Raw genomic sequence first — 18878 nt, 5'->3', positions numbered from 1 at the left:
TTCTAGCTCATCCCAGAGGTGTTCAGTGGGGTTGAGGTCAGGGCTCTGTGCAGGCCACTGGAGTTCCTCCACACCACACTGGTCACTCCGTGTCTATATGGAGCTGTCTATTTGGAACAGGAAAGGCTCTTCCCCAAACTGCTGACCCAAAGCTGGAAGCTTAACTGTGTAAAATGTCTTTGTGCTGCAGCATCAACATCACCCTTCACTGGAACTGAGAACCCAAACCCTGAAAAACAGCCCAGCCCATCATCCCTCCTCCACCAAACTTTACTGCTATCTCTGCATTCCGGTAGGTAACGTTCTCCTGACATCCACCAAACCCAGATTCATCATCGGACTGACAGATAGAGAAGATTCATCACTCCAGAGAACATGGTTCCACTGCTCCAGAGTCCAGTGACAGCTTTACAGCCCTCCAGCCGACGCTTGGCACTGCGCATAGCGGTCTTAGGCCTGTGCAGCTGCTCAGCCATGGAAACCCATTTCATGAAGATCCTGATGAACAGATTCTGTGCTGACGTTTCTTCCAGTGTTCCCATCAGTGTTCTGTTTGTCCTCATTCTATCATGTAGGTATTACAGAACCATACACGCACACAAGCAGCTTTCCAAGAGCTCTACATATAAGCAGAGCCATTGTTGAAATAATAATGTAAGCAGACTGAATGCAGTTCTTTAGACAATAGATAGCTCAAGTGAAAGTACACTGATACAGGAATTTTAATTCATATACCCATATATTTGTGCAGTATTAGATATAACTTTAATATATTTGATATTTGTGTTGCCATTTGGGCACACAACTGTTCAGTCATTCGGTGTCTAAAATTTGATTCTTAGATTCTTTTTTCTTTGTGTTTAGTGTTAATTTGCATTTTTGTTTTGTTTAATTTGTGTTTACCACGTATTTATTGATATTTTGTGCAACACTGTCTGTTGCTTTGTTGATCTGTAATATTTGTTGTTAATAACAATAATAGCACTTACAGTTGTCTGGGGCAGATCTAGCAGGGCAGAAATTTCACAAAGAAATTTTTCAAAAAAGTCACTGAGCTCTTCAGTGCGACCCTCTACTGCCAGTGTGTGTCTATAGAGGCTGCAAGGCTGTGTTCTTGATTATATACACCTGTTACCAACAACCGAAACACCTGAACTCAATGAACAGGACTTATTTACATACTTTTGGCCATATAGTGTCAATGTCTGTTGCTATAGTGCTGTATATACAGCACCGTATAAAAGTGCCTAAGAAACTATTTGAAGCCTTTCATGTTTATCTGTATTTCACTGGGATTAATTCACAGGGATTAATTAATCTCCGTCAGCCACAGCTGATTAAACATAACGAAGTATTGATTAGATGATGATATTGATGATAGCTACAGTTAATATTCTGTTCTTTTCTCGAGGAGGAAATGTATTACTTCTTGTGTTAATATTATTTGTATTTATTATAATATTAAGCAAATAAACAAAAAAAATGTCCAATTAATCTTGAATTATTTGTGTATTAGGCCACTCCCCCTTCTCACTCAGGCTGTGACTGGTGGAGTTTAGCGTTAGGCCACACCCCTAGCTGGCTGAAGCTGTAATTGGTGGAGTTTGGTGGTAAGCCCCCATATAAACTCCGGCCATTGGTCCAAGCCCTTTGCTTCCTACTGTCAGGCCACGCCCCCATGTTATCCTGTCTGTGATTGGTGGAGAGGCATGTAGCTGCTCTGGTTAATATTAGTAGAGCTTGGCATTGGACCACGCCCCGTTCTGTCTATACTGGGTGGAAGAAGGGTTGATGCTCCGCCTTCTAACTCGCGCTGGCTGTGATTGGTGTACACTGTTGTCAAACCGCGCCCCCCTGCCGGGCTGCCTGGAGTGGGCGGGGCCTGAGCGCCGCCGCCGCTGCTGCTGCTGCTCTTCATTTCTGAGCGCTGGAGGAGCAGGAGGAGCAGGAGGAGCAGCCGGAGGACTGTAGAGAAGTTCCGCGCTCGGAGATCGGCGGTGTGAGAGGTAAGGAGGCGGTGGAGGCGATCACTGCGAGCTGGTGGAGGAGATCATGTGGCTGTGTTTCAGTGACAATAGCTCCACATTTGAACCTTCCGTTCCACCTTAAACGGCGCAGCCTGTGAAGGCGCCAGCGTAACTGCTGCACTGTTTAAGGTGGAACGGGAAACTGGAATAAGACGCCGGCCAGTAAGCAGGTCATTTCAGTCTAATTGCACTCTGTGCGACTCGCTGACGTTCCTAGCTCGGTTCCTGGTTCTAGATAGTGCTATTTGGGTGCAGATGCTGCGCTGTAGATGCTCAGAGTGGAGGAGCTTAGTCGTGCTGCTCGAGTCACCCCAGAGAAACTCAGCCTGGCTGCCTCCCCGTCTCTGGGTTTGGGGGAAAGTGAGGGGGCTGGCGTTCTGGGTGCGGACCTGCTGCAGGAGAACACAGGAGGAACACTGGGAGAACACATGGAGAACATCAGGACATGCTTGAGAAGCAAAACACTTACATAACTGAATCCTGAACTGTGACAACACGCCGTGCCTGCACTGCCCGAGCGGATGAGCGTGATGGTCAGGAGGGCATGGGCGGCAGTGTGTGCGGTGGGGACGCAGAGGATGAATGCGAGTTGTCATGTAGTCACTCTTGCTGTCTCTTCACGGTTGGACAGATGCCTTCTTCTCAGTCTGGAGATGCTTTCTAGAAAGGTTTGCGTGCTCTGTGGTGAGAAGCGACTCGTGTCCACCATGCAGGCTCCATCACCCCTCACAGAGACAGCATGAGTCCGGTCATGAAGCCCACTGGGTTTGTCCCCCTCGCTCAGACCCCAGACACGCTCAGATATTTGCAGATGTCGTGTTTATTGATGTTCTCTGTGAACTGTGGAACTGTACTAGCTCTGTTTGGTCAGGACACGTTCATATGGAGAATAGAAAATAAACACTGAAGGTAAATGATGGCAGAAACGCTGCCACAGTGTCTTTTGTGCTGTAATGATTTGAGCTAAAAATGACACTGTAATGGCATAAATATCATAAATATACAGTACAGATTACAAAAGGTTTCAAAGTGAGCCTGAACGTATATATAAAGACCTGTCCAGGGTGTCTTCGGCCCAGTGACTTCAGCTCCACCCAGCGACCCAGGAGGATAAGTGGCTTAGAAGATGTGTGTGTGTGTGTGTGTGTGTGTGTGTGTGTAAAATTGCCATTGTTGGAACAAAACCTCATATCTCCGAAACAGTAACTTTACAGGAGAGGGAAAAAACATACTTCACTTTTAATGGAAGTCAATGGAACCAGACGTCTTTCCAGGTCATTTTGGGCCATTTCTTTGAATCCATTCCTCATGAAATTCGCACATAATGTAACGAGCAACAGGCATTTTCAACTAATATCAAAAACTGAAAAATGTCATATATATGGCAGGAACATATATATGTACTTATATATACATATACATATCTGTATAATTGATATGAAGCATATTGCTTAAAGCTTGATGAAACATATTTGAGACTAAAGACCTGATCATTAATTTCAGAAGACTTCAGAAGGAAATTATGTCTGTTAAGGGTCAGTTAGTGCAATGTTGCAATATATGTTAGTTAAGAGAATGGTTCTACATGGAACCATAAACAGTCAAAGAGCCCTGCGCATGATTCAGTGTTTCCCTGCATGGTGAAATGGTTCTTCAGACTGGTGGAGAATGTGTACTATATGGTTCTATATATAGTTCTATATAGCACCACAAAGGGATCTGATATTTTTATAAGCTTGGCATTGTAAGAATAGAAGAACCATCAACGGCACATCCTCCATCAATCTGAAGAACCATTTCACCATGCAGAGAACCATTTAATCATGCAACCGGTTCTTGGTTTTTACATCGTAGGGGTGTAACGATTCTCCAAATCCACGGGGTGATAAGAAAAAAAGTCTGGGTTTAATAAATCGCCCACACTGTGAAACACTAAACAACATGACAGATTAACTTCATATAAATTGACTGTGTAAACACACACACATTAGTAAACAACAACAAAAAAGAAATATTGACAAATAAGAATGGGGTGGCAGGTTGTGGATGGGGGCGGAGTCATGGGGTGGCAGGTTGTGGGTGGGGCGGAGTCATGGGGTGGCAGGTTGTGGATGGGGGCGGAGCCATGGGGTGGCAGGTTGTGGATGGGGGCGGAGTCATGGGTGGCAGGTTGTGGATGGGGGCGGAGTCATGGGTGGCAGGTTGTGGGTGGGGGCGGAGTCATGGGGTGGCAGGTTGTGGATGGGGGCGGAGTCATGGGGCGGCAGGTTGTTGATGGGGCGGAGTCATGGGGCGGCAGGTTGTGGATGGGGCGGGGTCAGGGGGTGGCAGGTTTTGGATGGGGCGGGTCAGGGGGTGGCAGGTTGTGGATGGGGCGGGTCAGGGGGTGGCAGGTTGTGGATGGAGCGGGGTCAGGGGGTGGCAGGTTGTGGATGGAGCGGGGTCAGGGGGGTATCTGAAAGACAGAAGCGTGAGGCAGTGGACGTTGGTATCACAGATTCAGATTCATTATTAATGGATTTAAATGTATAAGTATTTTTCTGCTTATAGTATCTGTAATATATGCATATATATATATATATATATATATATATATATATATATATATATAATACCGTCCTCTACAGAGACACACACCTGTACATTTTAATGCACAGTTACTGTTTATTTACAGAATTTAACATGTACAATGTGGCCTGTTCAAAAGTTTCAGGACATTTTATATGTTTTTTCCAGTATACTAAACTGAAACAATGCTTTATTATTAAATATACTGAGCCAGTGTGTGTACATATATACAACCCTATTTGCAAAAAAGTTGGGACGCTGTGCAGGATGTAAATAAAAATACGGATGCAATGATCTGTAAATCATGTAAACCATATTTATAAAGGAAAATACTACAAAGACAACAAATCAAACATTGAAACTGAGAAATCTGATTGTTTTTTGAAAAATATGGGTCCATTTTGAATTTGATGCCAGCAATGTGCTCCACAAAAGTTGGGACAGGTCCTGTTCACCGCTGTGTTTCATCACCTCTTCTTTAACAGCACTCAGTCAGTGTTTGGGAACTGAGGAGACGCTGCTGTAGTTCTGAAAGTGAAATGTTTTCTGTTCTTGTTTGATTCAGGATTTCAGCTGATCATCAGTTTCAGCTCATTTGTCGCATTTTTCAATTCATAATGTGCCAAATGTTCTCGGTGGTGACCAGTCTGGACTGCAGGCAGGTCAGTTTAGCACCTGGACTCTTAATACGGAGCAATGCTGTTGTAATACATGCAGAATGTGGTTTGACATCGTCTTGCTGAAATAATCAAGGCCTTCCCTGAAAAAGACGTCGTCTGGACGGCAGCAGATGTTGCCAAATCATGTATATATAGTTCAGCATTAATGGAGCCTTCACAGATGAGCAGGTCACCCACGCCATGTGCACTAATGCCCCCTAAACCATCATGAATACTGGCTTTAGAACTGTGCACTGATAACAAGCTGAGTGGAGGACACAGTTTCCATGATTTACTAAAAGAATTTCAAATATTTACGTCAAAAAAATGTGTGTGTGTGTGTGTGTGTGTGTGTGTGTGTGTGTGTGTGTATAAGAAAAACGCACACATCACAGTAAGAATTCAGACTTTTATAGCTTAATAAACATTATTTTAGTCTCATTATCAATACAAATATATCCGAATGTAGTAAAACGCAGTCAACCTGCTAATTAAATGACTGAAAGTTAACCTACTAATAAAGAGTTGAGCTCTCTGTCCTCTGAGTAAGTCTACGGCCGCGCAGCTGAACGGCGTTTACAGGTTTTAAATACTCAGTGGGCTTCATTCACCAAGCGTCCTTCAGAAGAAACTTCTTAAAGTTCTCCACACTCTGAGCTCGTCTCGGCCTGAGCGCCGCTGCTGCTTTCCAAACCTCAATAACAAAAATAAAAGCAACTAAGCAGCCACACTAAAACGCCTTTAACCTCTACAAGCCTCATAAAAGCTGTGTTTGAACAAGAGGGACACAATCACAGAGTCAGTAGTGATATGAGTGAGCGTGTGTAGATCCTGTTCTTACCTGAGAACAAACCCCACATAGAGAACCCTGGAGAGTCAGAGTCAGAGTCAGAACTGCGTCAGTGGGCTTAAGAAAGAATTTCTCATTAAGAACGGTTGGTGAACGAAGCCCATTGATGCTCTCACTTCCTCTCCAGTTTACATTGACTGATTTTGGGTGTTGGTGACGCTGTGATCGTTATCCCCGTGTGTAGATGTCCCATATGCAGAAATGACAAACGGTTGCCATGGCGTCTGGAAAACTGGGCTCTTTGATTGATCCCCAGCATCTAAGTCAGCAGTTATTACAGTGTGGATAAATTCCTCTGGGAAGCCGAGCGATCAGCATAAAGCGCCATGAAGCAGAGCAACCGCAGCTCTGACTGAGCTGGTAGGCTTTTTATGATGTTTGGCTCTGAGTTATGAGTCCACAGTTATTACAGTTATTACAGATATTTCAGATACGCAGCTCAGACCGACTGTACGCTCTTGATTTCAGTGGGAAAATGTGTGCTGTGTACTCGAACGGTGACGTTAATCGTGATCCTTTACTGCTGCGCGACAGCACTGATGCTGTTTGTATCGAGTGCAAAGCGCAACAGCAAGCAAACACAGTAAACAATCAAGGACAAGGCGAGATGTGCAAATCAATAAGACATTATAGGCCATAACAGATAGTGCTGTGGCACTGGTTTTGTTTGTTACCCTGACTCTAATCCAGTGCCCTCACAAGTTTTGTGAACGTTTATGGTTTAAGTACATCAAAATCTTATGAATATAAGAAGAGCTTTATCACGTACCATTACATTTCGTCCTGTGGTTTCAGTACTGACGTCTAACAAAACAATAGAAAAATGATTCCAGGATTTAAACGTGCGCTTTTAAATGTTCACCCAACATATGGGCCCAATCCCATTTCACCCCTTGCCCCTACCACTCAGCCCTACCCCTCCGTTTGGCATTGTAGCACAGGAGTAGCCCCCCCCCCCCCCCCCCCCCTCTCTCTCTCTCTGTTCCCTCGCAGCTCTTTTCAAAAGGTGCTCGCGCTGCCAGCCAGATCAGCATCAACTGGCTCTCATTAAGGGCAGTGAGATGGTCTGAGAGATTGCTGCTCCTCCTCCCCATCACTGCCCCCAGCTGGCAGCTCGGCTGCTTGGGAGCTTGGGACTTGCTCCTTGCCCTTGTGCCACTTGTTGCCAGCACCGTGGTCATGCTCTTCCTCCTCCCACCGTCACTCGGGTCACTCGGAGGAGCTCAGGCTTTGTCCTCCGCCCCCTGCCTGCTCGCAGCTCTCTCCTTGCTGTCCTGGCGGAGGTATGCCACCTCTGGTTGTTCGGGCCCCGCCTTCCTGCCGGCTCTCGCAGCCGTCGTCGTCATGGCTCAGGGGCAGGCGCGTGCCACAGAAACGTTCACGTCTAGGGGTGGGGTGTCCTGATTATTGTTGAGATAGAGGGGTAGGGTGAAGTGTCGGGGCTACATGACACACCTAAGGGGGGTTTTTCAGACACTCACTCCAAGTTTATTATGTAATTGTACAAGGTCTCAGTCTGAACCTCCTCCAGCTGTACGGACGACATCAACACCACAGTCAAACTCATCCCAGACTGGATTGAGCGTGTCGGGTGTCTCTGCACTCACGGCTCTTTCAGTGGGATTTTCAGAGATCATCCAGTGCTGTGGAACCAACGCCGAACGCTCTGAGCTGCTGGAGCTTCACTGCTCCTCTTACAATTGGATTGTGATTGGTTCCTCTGTGCTTAAAGGTTGTAAAAATATGGCGCTTTGAGATCGGATGAACCCTTTTGAATCACTCTTTATAGGTGTAAAACATAAAAAACACTTTCATTGGTGTGAAACGCTCCGTTCCAGATAAACTTACAGAGTCAGAGCTGTTCACAGTGGTGGTGATACGAACCAGACGTCCCTCTAAAAGCTCCTCACAGAAAGTTCCTACATGAGCTGGTTCTGAATTCACTGCCTGATGACTGAGACGCTGTTTTATGAGAGTTTAGAGAACTTCAGCTCCATTCATGGTGGAGGGAGACATGCAGGGTGCTGTGCGGCAAAATAGTCCCCAAAGAAAACTGATTATTCCAGATTTTCCACTATTTTCCATCATCAACATTCCATATAAGCTCAGAAGACTCGTGTAGGTTCTCTGGTGGTTCTGGATGGTAAATATGTCTATATCTGTGTTGTAGTCATGGCTACTCCTGGTTCCCATCACCACCACTGTGAAGACGTCTGAACCGTTTCAGATCAAACCGCTCTGATTTACTTTGCTTTGCTTGGGAAATTTTGAAAAATCGTTGGAATTCCCCTTCTGAAACCCTGTGGTGTTCGCGGTGACTCAGGTATAATGCAGTGCTGTGATAAGATGACTCTGAATCGGTGACATATTCACCGCAGTGTGTTCTGTGTCAGTTAGAGGTGCTTATATAACACTGTCACTACACCTCACACACTCCTACAGCTCCCAGCACTGCTGCTCTCACACACTCACACTCACACACACACTGCTACACGTCACACATACACTGCTCTACATCACACACACACACACACACACACACACACACACACACACACACACACACACACACTGCTCTACATCACACACACACACACACACACACACTGCTCTACATCACACACACACTACTCCACATCACACACACACACTCACACACACACACACTGCTCTACATCACACACACACGCACACACACACTGCTCCACATCACACACACACTACTCCACATCACACACACACTGCTACACGTCACACATACACTGCTCTACATCACACACACACACGCACACACACACTTCTCCACATCACACACACTGCTCCACATCACACACACACACACTGCTCCACATCACACACACTGCTCCACATCACACACACACATACACAGCTCCACATCACACACACTGCTCCACATCACACACACACTACTCCACGTCACACACACACACACTGCTCCACATCACACACACCCTGCTCCACATCACACACACACTACTCCACATCACACACACACACACTGCTCCACATCACACACACACACTCACACACACACTTCTCCACATCACACACACTGCTCCACATCACACACACACACACTGCTCCACATCACACACACTGCTCCACATCACACACACACATACACAGCTCCACATCACACACACTGCTCCACATCACACACACACTACTCCACATCACACACACACACACTCCTCCACATCACACACACACACTCACACAGACACACACAGCTCCACATCACACACACTGCTCCACATCACACACACACAGCTCCACATCACACACACTGCTCCACATCACACACACACTACTCCACATCATACACACACACACTGCTCCACATCACACACTCACACACACACACACACACACACTGCTACACGTCACACATACACTGCTCTACATCACACACACACACGCGCACACACACACTGCTCCACATCACACACACTGCTCCACATCACACACACACACTCACACACACACTGCTCCACATCACACACACACACTCACACACACACACACACACAGCTCCACATCACACACACACAGCTCCACATCACACACACTACTCCACATCACACACACACACACTGCTCCACATCACACACACCCTGCTCCACATCACACACACACTACTCCACATCACACACACACACAATGCTCCACATCACACACACACACTCACACACACACTTCTCCACATCACACACACTGCTCCACATCACACACACACACACTGCTCCACATCACACACACTGCTCCACATCACACACACACATACACAGCTCCACATCACACACACTGCTCCACATCACACACACACTACTCCACATCACACACACACACACTCCTCCACATCACACACACACTGCTCCACATCACACACACACTACTCCACATCACACACACACACACTACTCCACATCACACACACACTGCTCCACATCACACACACACACTCACACACACACACACAGCTCCACATCACACACACTGCTCCACATCACACACACACTACTCCACATCATACACACACACACTGCTCCACATCACACACACACACACACACACTGCTACACGTCACACATACACTGCTCTACATCACACACACACACGCACACACACACTGCTCCACATCACACACACACACTCACACACACACACTGCTCCACATCACACACACTGCTCCACATCACACACACACACTCACACACACACACACACACAGCTCCACATCACACACACTGCTCCACATCACACACACACTACTCCACATCACACACACACACTGCTCCACATCACACACACACTACTCCACATCACACACACACACACTGCTCCACATCACACACACACACACTGCTCCACATCACACACACACACTACTCCACATCACACACACACTACTCCACATCACACACACACACTCACACACACACACACAGCTCCACATCACACACACTGCTCCACATCACACACACACAGCTCCACATCACACACACTGCTCCACATCACACACACACTGCTCCACATCACACACACACACACACACACACACACACACACACACACACACTGCTACACGTCACACATACACTTCTCTACATCACACACACACACGCACACACACACTGCTCCACATCACACACACTGCTCCACATCACACACACACACTCACACACACACTGCTCCACATCACACACACTGCTCCACATCACACACACACACTCACACACACACACACACACACACACACACACACACACACACACACACACACACAGCTCCACATCACACACACACAGCTCCACATCACACACACTGCTCCACATCACACACACACTACTCCACATCACACACACACACACTGCTCCACATCACACACACACTACTCCACATCACACACACACACACTGCTCCACATCACACACACACACTGCTCCACATCACACACACACACTACTCCACATCACACACACACTGCTCCACATCACACACACACACGCGCACACACACACAGCTCCACATCACACACACACTGCTCCACATCACACACACACAGCTCCACATCACACACACTGCTCCACATCACACACACACTGCTCCACATCACACACACACACACACACTGCTACACGTCACACATACACTGCTCTACATCACACACACACACGCACACACACACTGCTCCACATCACACACACTGCTCCACATCACACACACTCACACACACACACTGCTCCACATCACACACACTGCTCCACATCACACACACTCACACACACACACTGCTCCACATCACACACACTGCTCCACATCACACACACACACTCACACACACACACAGCTCCACATCACACACAGCTCCACATCACACACAGCTCCACATCACACACACTGCTCCACATCACACACACACTACTCCACATCACTCACACACACACTGCTCCACATCACACACACACACACACACACACACACACATACACTGCTACACGTCACACATACACTGCTCTACATCACACACACACACACACACGCACACACACACTGCTCTACATCACACACACACACACACGCACACACACACTGCTCCACATCACACACACACACTCACACACACACTGCTCCACATCACACACACTGCTCCACATCACACACACACACACACGCACACACACACAGCTCCACATCACACACACACTGCTCCACATCACACACACTACTCCACATCACACACACACTCACACACACACACACAAACACACACACACGCAGCTCCACATCACACACACTGCTCCACATCACACACACACTACTCCACATCACACACACACTACTCCACATCACACACACACACACTGCTCCACATCACACACACACTGCTCCACATCACACACACACTACTCCACATCTCACACACTGCTCCACATCACACACACACACACGCACACACACACTGCTCCACATCACACACACTGCTCCACATCACACACACACACACACACACACACAAACTCACTCACACACACTCACACACACTCATACACACATTCAAACACACACACACACACACACACACTCACGCACAGCTCCACATCACACACTGCTCCACATCACACACACACACACACACACACATACACATACACACACTGCTCCACATCACACACTCACACTACTCCACATCACACAGCACTGCATAAAAGTCAGTGAACCCCCTTCATTTATTTAATTTCTACTTAAAACCATCAATCAGTACAAACTATTAATTTTTAGGAGATTTCTGTGAGGAGATTAGATATGAGATAACACACTTACATAAAGCAGGAGAAAATCAAAGTAAAATCAGTGAAAACACAAGAGTTTCAAAAAAGGAATTAAAAGCTACAGAGAAATTCAACCCCTAACAAGTGAACGGGGTGTAGTTTTAGACAGAATAGATGACTGTATAGTGAACAGGGTGTAGTTTTAGACAGAATAGATCACTGTATAGTGAACAGGGTGTAGTTTTAGACAGAATAGAGCAATGTATAGTGAACAGGGTGTAGTTTTAGACAGAATAGAGCACTGTATAGTGAACAGGGTGTCGTTTTAGACAGAATAGATCACTGTATAGTGAACAGGGTGTAGTTTTAGACAGAATATAACACTGTATAGTGAACAGGGTGTAGTTTTAGACAGAATAGAGCACTGTATAGTGAACAGGGTGTAGTTTTAGACAGAATAGATCACTGTATAGTGAACAGGGTGTAGTTTTAGACAGAATGGTGCACTGTATAGTGAACAGGGTGTAGTTTTAGACAGAATAGATGACTGTATAGTGAACAGGGTGTAGTTTTAGACAGAATAGATGACTGTATAGTGAACAGGGTGTAGTTTTAGACAGAATAGAGCACTGTATAGTGAACAGGGTGTAGTTTTAGACAGAATGGTACACTGTATAGTGAACAGGGTGTAGTTTTAGACAGAATAGATCACTGTATAGAGAACAGGGTGTAGTTTTAGACAGAATGGGGCACTGTATAGTGAATATGGTGTAGGTTTAGACAGAATAGTGCACTATATAGTGAACAGGGTATCGTATTGGACAGAATTGTGCACTGTACTGTGAACAGGGTGTAGTTTTAGACAGATTAGAGCACTATATAGTGAACAGGTATAGTTTTAGAATAGTGCACTATATAATGAACAGGGTGTAGTTTTAGACAGAGTAGTGCACTGTATAGTGAATATGGTGTAGTCTTAGACAGAATAGTGCACTGTATTGTGAATATAATGTAGTTTTAGACAGAATAGTGCACTGTATAATGAATGTCATGTAGTTTTAGGCAGAATAGCGCACTGTACAGTAAGTAGGGTGTAGTCTTAGACAGAATAGTGCACTGTATAGTGAATATGGTGTAGATTTAGAGAAAGTAGTGTGCTGTGTAGTGAATATGGTGTAGTTTTAGGCAGAATAGTTCACTGTATAGTAAGTAGGGTGTAGTCTTAGACAGAATAGTGCACCGTATAGTGAATATAATGTAGTTTTAGACAGAATAGTGCACTATATTGTGAATATAATGTAGTTTTAGACAGAATAGTGCACTATATAGTGAATATGGTGTAGTTTTAGAGAAAGTAGTGCACTGTGTAGTGAATATGGTGTAGTTTTAGGCAGAATAGCGCACTGTACAGTAAGCAGGGTGTAGTCTTAGACAGAATAGTGCACTGTATAGTGAATATAATGTAGTTTTAGACAGAATAGTGCACTATATAGTGAATATTATGTAGTTTTAAACAGAATAGTGCACTATATGGTGAATATGGTGTAGTTTTAGACAGAATAGTGCTCTGTATAGTAAGTAGGGTGTAGTCTTAGACAGAATAGTGCACTGTATAGTGAATATAATGTAGTCTTAGACAGAATAGTGCACTGTATTGTGAATATAATGTAGTTTTAGACAGAATAGTGCACTGTATAATGAATGTCATGTAGTTTTAGACAGAATAGTGCACTATATAGTGAATATTAAGAGTTTTAAACAGAATAGTGCACTATATGGTGAATATGGTGTAGTTTTACACAGAATAGTGCACTATATAGTGAATATTATGTAGTTTTAGACAGAATAGTGCACTATATAGTGAATATTATGTAGTTTTAAACAGAATAGTGCACTATATAGTGAATATTATGTAGTTTTAAACAGAATAGTGCACTATATAGTGAATATTATGTAGTTTTAGAGAGAATAGTGCACTATATGGTGAATATGGTGTAGTTTTAGACAGAATAGTGCACTATATAGTGAATATTATGTAGTTTTAGAGAGAATAGTGCACTATATAGTGAATATTATGTAGTTTTAGACAGAATAGTGCACTATATAGTGAATATTATGTAGTTTTAAACAGAATAGTGCACTATATAGTGAATATTATGTAGTTTTAGAGAGAATAGTGCACTATATAGTGAATATTATGTAGTTTTAGAGAGAATAGTGCACTATATGGTGAATATGGTGTAGTTTTAGACAGAATAGTGCACTATATAGTGAATATTATGTAGTTTTAGAGAGAATAGTGCACTATATGGTGAATATGGTGTAGTTTTAGACAGAATAGTGCACTATATATTGAATATTATGTAGTTTTAGAGAGAATAGTGCACTATATGGTGAATAGGGTGTAGTTTCAATCATAGTCTTTGAATAATTTCCTGTCGGAATGTTTTATTATAATATTTAAATATGTGAAGGATTAGCTTAGCCTCATCTGCGTACAGGCTGACAGGCCTTTAGGTAAATCCTGTTTGAGATGCTGCGTACACACCTGCTTGGCTTATCACTCACTGCAGACGGAGCAGGCGTTCCTGTTTGGGCCCAAAGGCAGAGAAAGCTGAATTATTCTGCTCTGAAAACGCGGCAGTAAAGCCTTCAGCTCTCGCTTCCACTGCTTTGATTCCACTGCTCAATAATGAGGCTGTTGTAGGTAAAACAGGCGGCAGGATCAGCTTTAGTACACACCTGTGACAGAAAGCATGAGTGTGTGTGTGTTTGAGAGCGTATGTGCGTGTGTGTGTGTGTGTGTGTGTGTGTGTGTGTGTGTCTGTGTGAGAACGTATGTGCGAGTGTGTGTGTGTATGTGTGAGTGTGTGTCTGTGTGAGCATGGGTGTGTGTGCGTATGTGTGTGTGTGTGTGTGTGTGTGTGTGTGTGTGTGTGTGAGGGGGGCTTTCACCTTGATTTGATTCAGTCTGATTGCAAATCTTTGGTGCCTCATGAAATCTCACACGGCTCCACAAATCGGTTCAGTTTGGATTATTTTGATTGTGCATCTTAAGAAGGGCATTTAATGCCAAGACTCAATTCCATAACCATTGATCAAAATATTTAAATGCCTCATTTCAGCTCATATTTCATCATGACTCAGCTGATTCTGTGAGTCATTGACTAACAAATTGTTTTATTTGACCATGACTCAGCTCAACAAGATCAAAGTTTTCTGGGGAAATGATTCGGCGCCCACCACAACAGAATTTGATTACAGTTCTTTAGAATAGAATTCAGTTCCTCCTGAAATCTCAAATCTCTCCACAATTCAGTTACTTTGATTGTGAATCTTTGGGAAGTTATTTAATGCCTCACGAGATCTCGTGTTTCATCACGACACAATTCGATTCCATAAGGATTCTTCGGGACCTACCTTCATTGCCTTATAACATTTTAAATTTCATTGTGACTCGAGTTCAATAAGATTCCAATCTTTTTTAGGAAATGATTCAGCGCTCCATGAAACCTCAGATTTGACCATGACAAGAGAATTCAATTACAGCTCTATAGAAAATTATTCGCTGTAATTCAGTTTCTTTTTAATCTGATTTGTGACTCTTTAGGACGTTATTTAATGCCCCATGTAGTCTTATGCTTCATAATGACTCGAGTAAAAAAGACTGCGATTTTTTGGAAAATGACTCCGTCCATCATGAAACCTCAGATTTTATCACTGTTCAATATTCTGATTTATTTTCATTTTGAAGAATTGATCAGTATTTCAGTTTTCAGATGGGTTTGCCTGGATTTGTCTGGGTTTGACTGGATTCTGATGTTCTGCGTTCTCCACAGTGGGCTGTGTTCAGACTGTATGAGCGCTGAGCAGAACGGAGCGCCGTCTGGTTCCAGACTCAGGCGTTTGGAGCTGAGTGTATTTATCTGCTGGTTGTGTTTGAAAATGTGTTTTGCCGGGACGTTTGTGGTCAGCAGCCAAACAGTTATACAACACAAACAAGCTCATTTCCAGCGACTCCTGTTCTAATCAGCGTTGTTCTTGTCTGTGCTGTTGATAGATTAGATGAGTCTGCGTGTCCACAGAGTTACAGTACCGAGTCTGGACCGTCTGGACTTACCGTACGGTGTGAGAAACGCTCTGATCTACAGGCTGCTCTGTGCTGTGGAGGCTGCTGGTGTTGGAGGCTTTCAGTCGAGGCCTGTTCAGACTCTTCACTGTTGCCGTCACTGTGCAGCTCTTCTCCACCCTGTGCTACACAAACGCAGCAGCGTCCGAGTTCTGATTAGTGAATGATCTCAAATTCAGAGGGAAAAACATCTGTGCAGGAAACAGCTGTGCAACATTGACATCGACTCTTCCCAAAGAGAAAACCACGTTACAGCTCGACTCCAGAGCTCTGGTTACTGTGCCGCACAGTTTGATGCTTATGCTAATGTGTCTCACACCTCTCTCTGCTGTGTTTGCACACTTACACTGCAATAAATGGTCTCTTGGCAAGAAAAGTGGACTTAAATCATGTCTATCTGAGGGTGTCAGTCACGTGATTTCTCTGTTTCTCTGCCATATTTAGGACTGAATTTCTGGCTTCGCTGCTCCACACGAACATAACTGGAGGTGAAAGAGGCTGAAATGACTCTCCTGGTTCTAGAGGAGAAAAACGTTTCCTCTACAGTCGATAAAATAGACTACGATCCTTATTCAGTTCCTCTGAACTCCTGGTTCCACTTAAACTGGAGGAATAGATACCAAATCTGTGTTTTCCTGATATATTGATCTCATACTCAGCCCCTCCCCCTGTTCTGGAGTCTCACAGCGTTTAACAGCACAGAAGCCCACCGGCTCTTCACGTCAGGGTGGGGAAAGGATCCCATGGTGCTGCATAAAGAGGAGATGAACTCTGATCATAGGAGGGAAACGACGTCAGCTCATTAACACAGATGTGACCAATGCTGGCCGTTAGAGAACTTTAGCTGATGATAACAGCCGAGAGGTGAACAGTCGTCCCCCTAATGGAGCCACGGACCGCCGGGATAGCTTTACTCTCTGATTCTGAGAAGCTTCAGACTCCCTCAGGTAACTAATCCCGAGGAGTGACGTCTGATCTGTCTGCCTGCTGCGACCGTCTGTCCGCTCAGTGACGACTCGCTCCTCTCACTGTGTAATGATTCATAATTATTACCATTAATAAAATCCAGTTTCAGAGCTCAGCTGTGTTCAGACTGGGATATCACATCTCACGTTTGATCACTTCAGCGATGTTTCACCGTCTGAAGTGAGTCCCAGCTGATCAACGTCTCTGTGAGCTGAGCTGTTCGCTTACTGTACAGATTAGACTCCACTAGTTTTATTCACTCTTAAAATGATGGCTCTTAAAGGGTTCTTTAGTAAAGACAGTGGTTCTCTGTAGAGCCATGAGCACTCATGTGTTTGGTAAATGGTTCGATACAGCACCAAAGGAGTTCTGAAACTAAAACCAAAGCACTAAATCATGTTCATGCTGCTTCCTGATGGTGTCCAATAGAAAAACAATGATCAGGTTTTATTCTTTCTAAAGGGTCTAATGGTCATCTTTCAGCAGGGAGGTCAACGTGGGGCCATTTATGTGTGCTTAACTTGTGAAGACGACTCAAAGGCAGCACATGGTTGAATGTGTTGTATGTGGTTCTATATAGCACTAAATTGTGGTTCCATGGTGTAATGGTTAGCACTCTGGACTCTGAGTCAGTGTCGGCCCAAATGTCGGTGGGACCTCGCTGACTTTCTTGTGAATTTCCCCGCTGTGGGACTAATAAAGGATTATCTTATCTTATCTTATCTTATCTTATCTTAAAAATGTTCTTACCATGACCCCAACTGACCACTGCTTGTTCAAAATACGCCAAAACTACAACGGCAAAAAATCGGCACTGAATACTTAAACGACTCATATCCTTCTGGGTCGTGGGGGGTGGGGCTGGAGCCTATCCCAGTGGTCATCGGGCGGAAGGCAGGATACACCCTGGAGAGGTTGCCAGTCCATCGCAGGGCAGTCAGACAGACAGACAGACAGACACACCTAGGGAAGAACATGCAGACTCCAAACAGAAAGGATCCTGATCGCCCGGCCGGGGAATCGAGCCCAGGCCCTCCTCCCTGTGAGGCGACATCACTTAAATAAAAACAAATAGTCTACAGCTGCAGGTCACTGTTAGACCTGTTTAAATGCCCCCTGGTTTTCTGTTTTGTTTTTGTGGTGAAGTCCATAGTTCCTTATTGGGGAGGGGAGTGAGAGCACAGATTACGTTGCAGGGCATGCTGGGAACTGTAGTTGGGCTAATATTAATAGAAAATGAAAAGGCCGAACAGGACCGTTGTCCTCTGTAGAGGAAAGGCGTGCGCTGGATTTACTACACAAGACACAACGAGGGCGTGAGCACGAGACAATAATCGATTTATCTCGACTGACTTGTTCTCATAATTGCTGCAAGCCAGAATCGTA

At 44.8% G+C, this 18878-nt stretch overlaps 1 protein-coding gene across 1 annotated transcript in view; it reads left to right on the top strand.

Annotated features, from left to right (window-relative positions):
• The first annotated feature begins 1926 nt into the window (after positions 1–1926).
• Positions 1927–18878, top strand: part of jupb (junction plakoglobin b) — a 131051-nt gene continuing 114099 nt past the window's right edge. The window contains exon 1 of the mRNA XM_017716195.2: positions 1927–2006. The gene's annotated coding sequence lies outside the window, so the exon portion shown is untranslated. The remainder of the gene's footprint in view (positions 2007–18878) is intronic.

This window comes from Pygocentrus nattereri, chromosome 27 (assembly GCF_015220715.1).
Source record: "Pygocentrus nattereri isolate fPygNat1 chromosome 27, fPygNat1.pri, whole genome shotgun sequence".
Taxonomy (NCBI): Eukaryota; Metazoa; Chordata; class Actinopteri; order Characiformes; family Serrasalmidae; genus Pygocentrus; species Pygocentrus nattereri.
The sequence above is the reverse complement of the archived record's forward strand: the minus strand, read 5'-3'. Positions and strand labels throughout refer to the sequence as shown.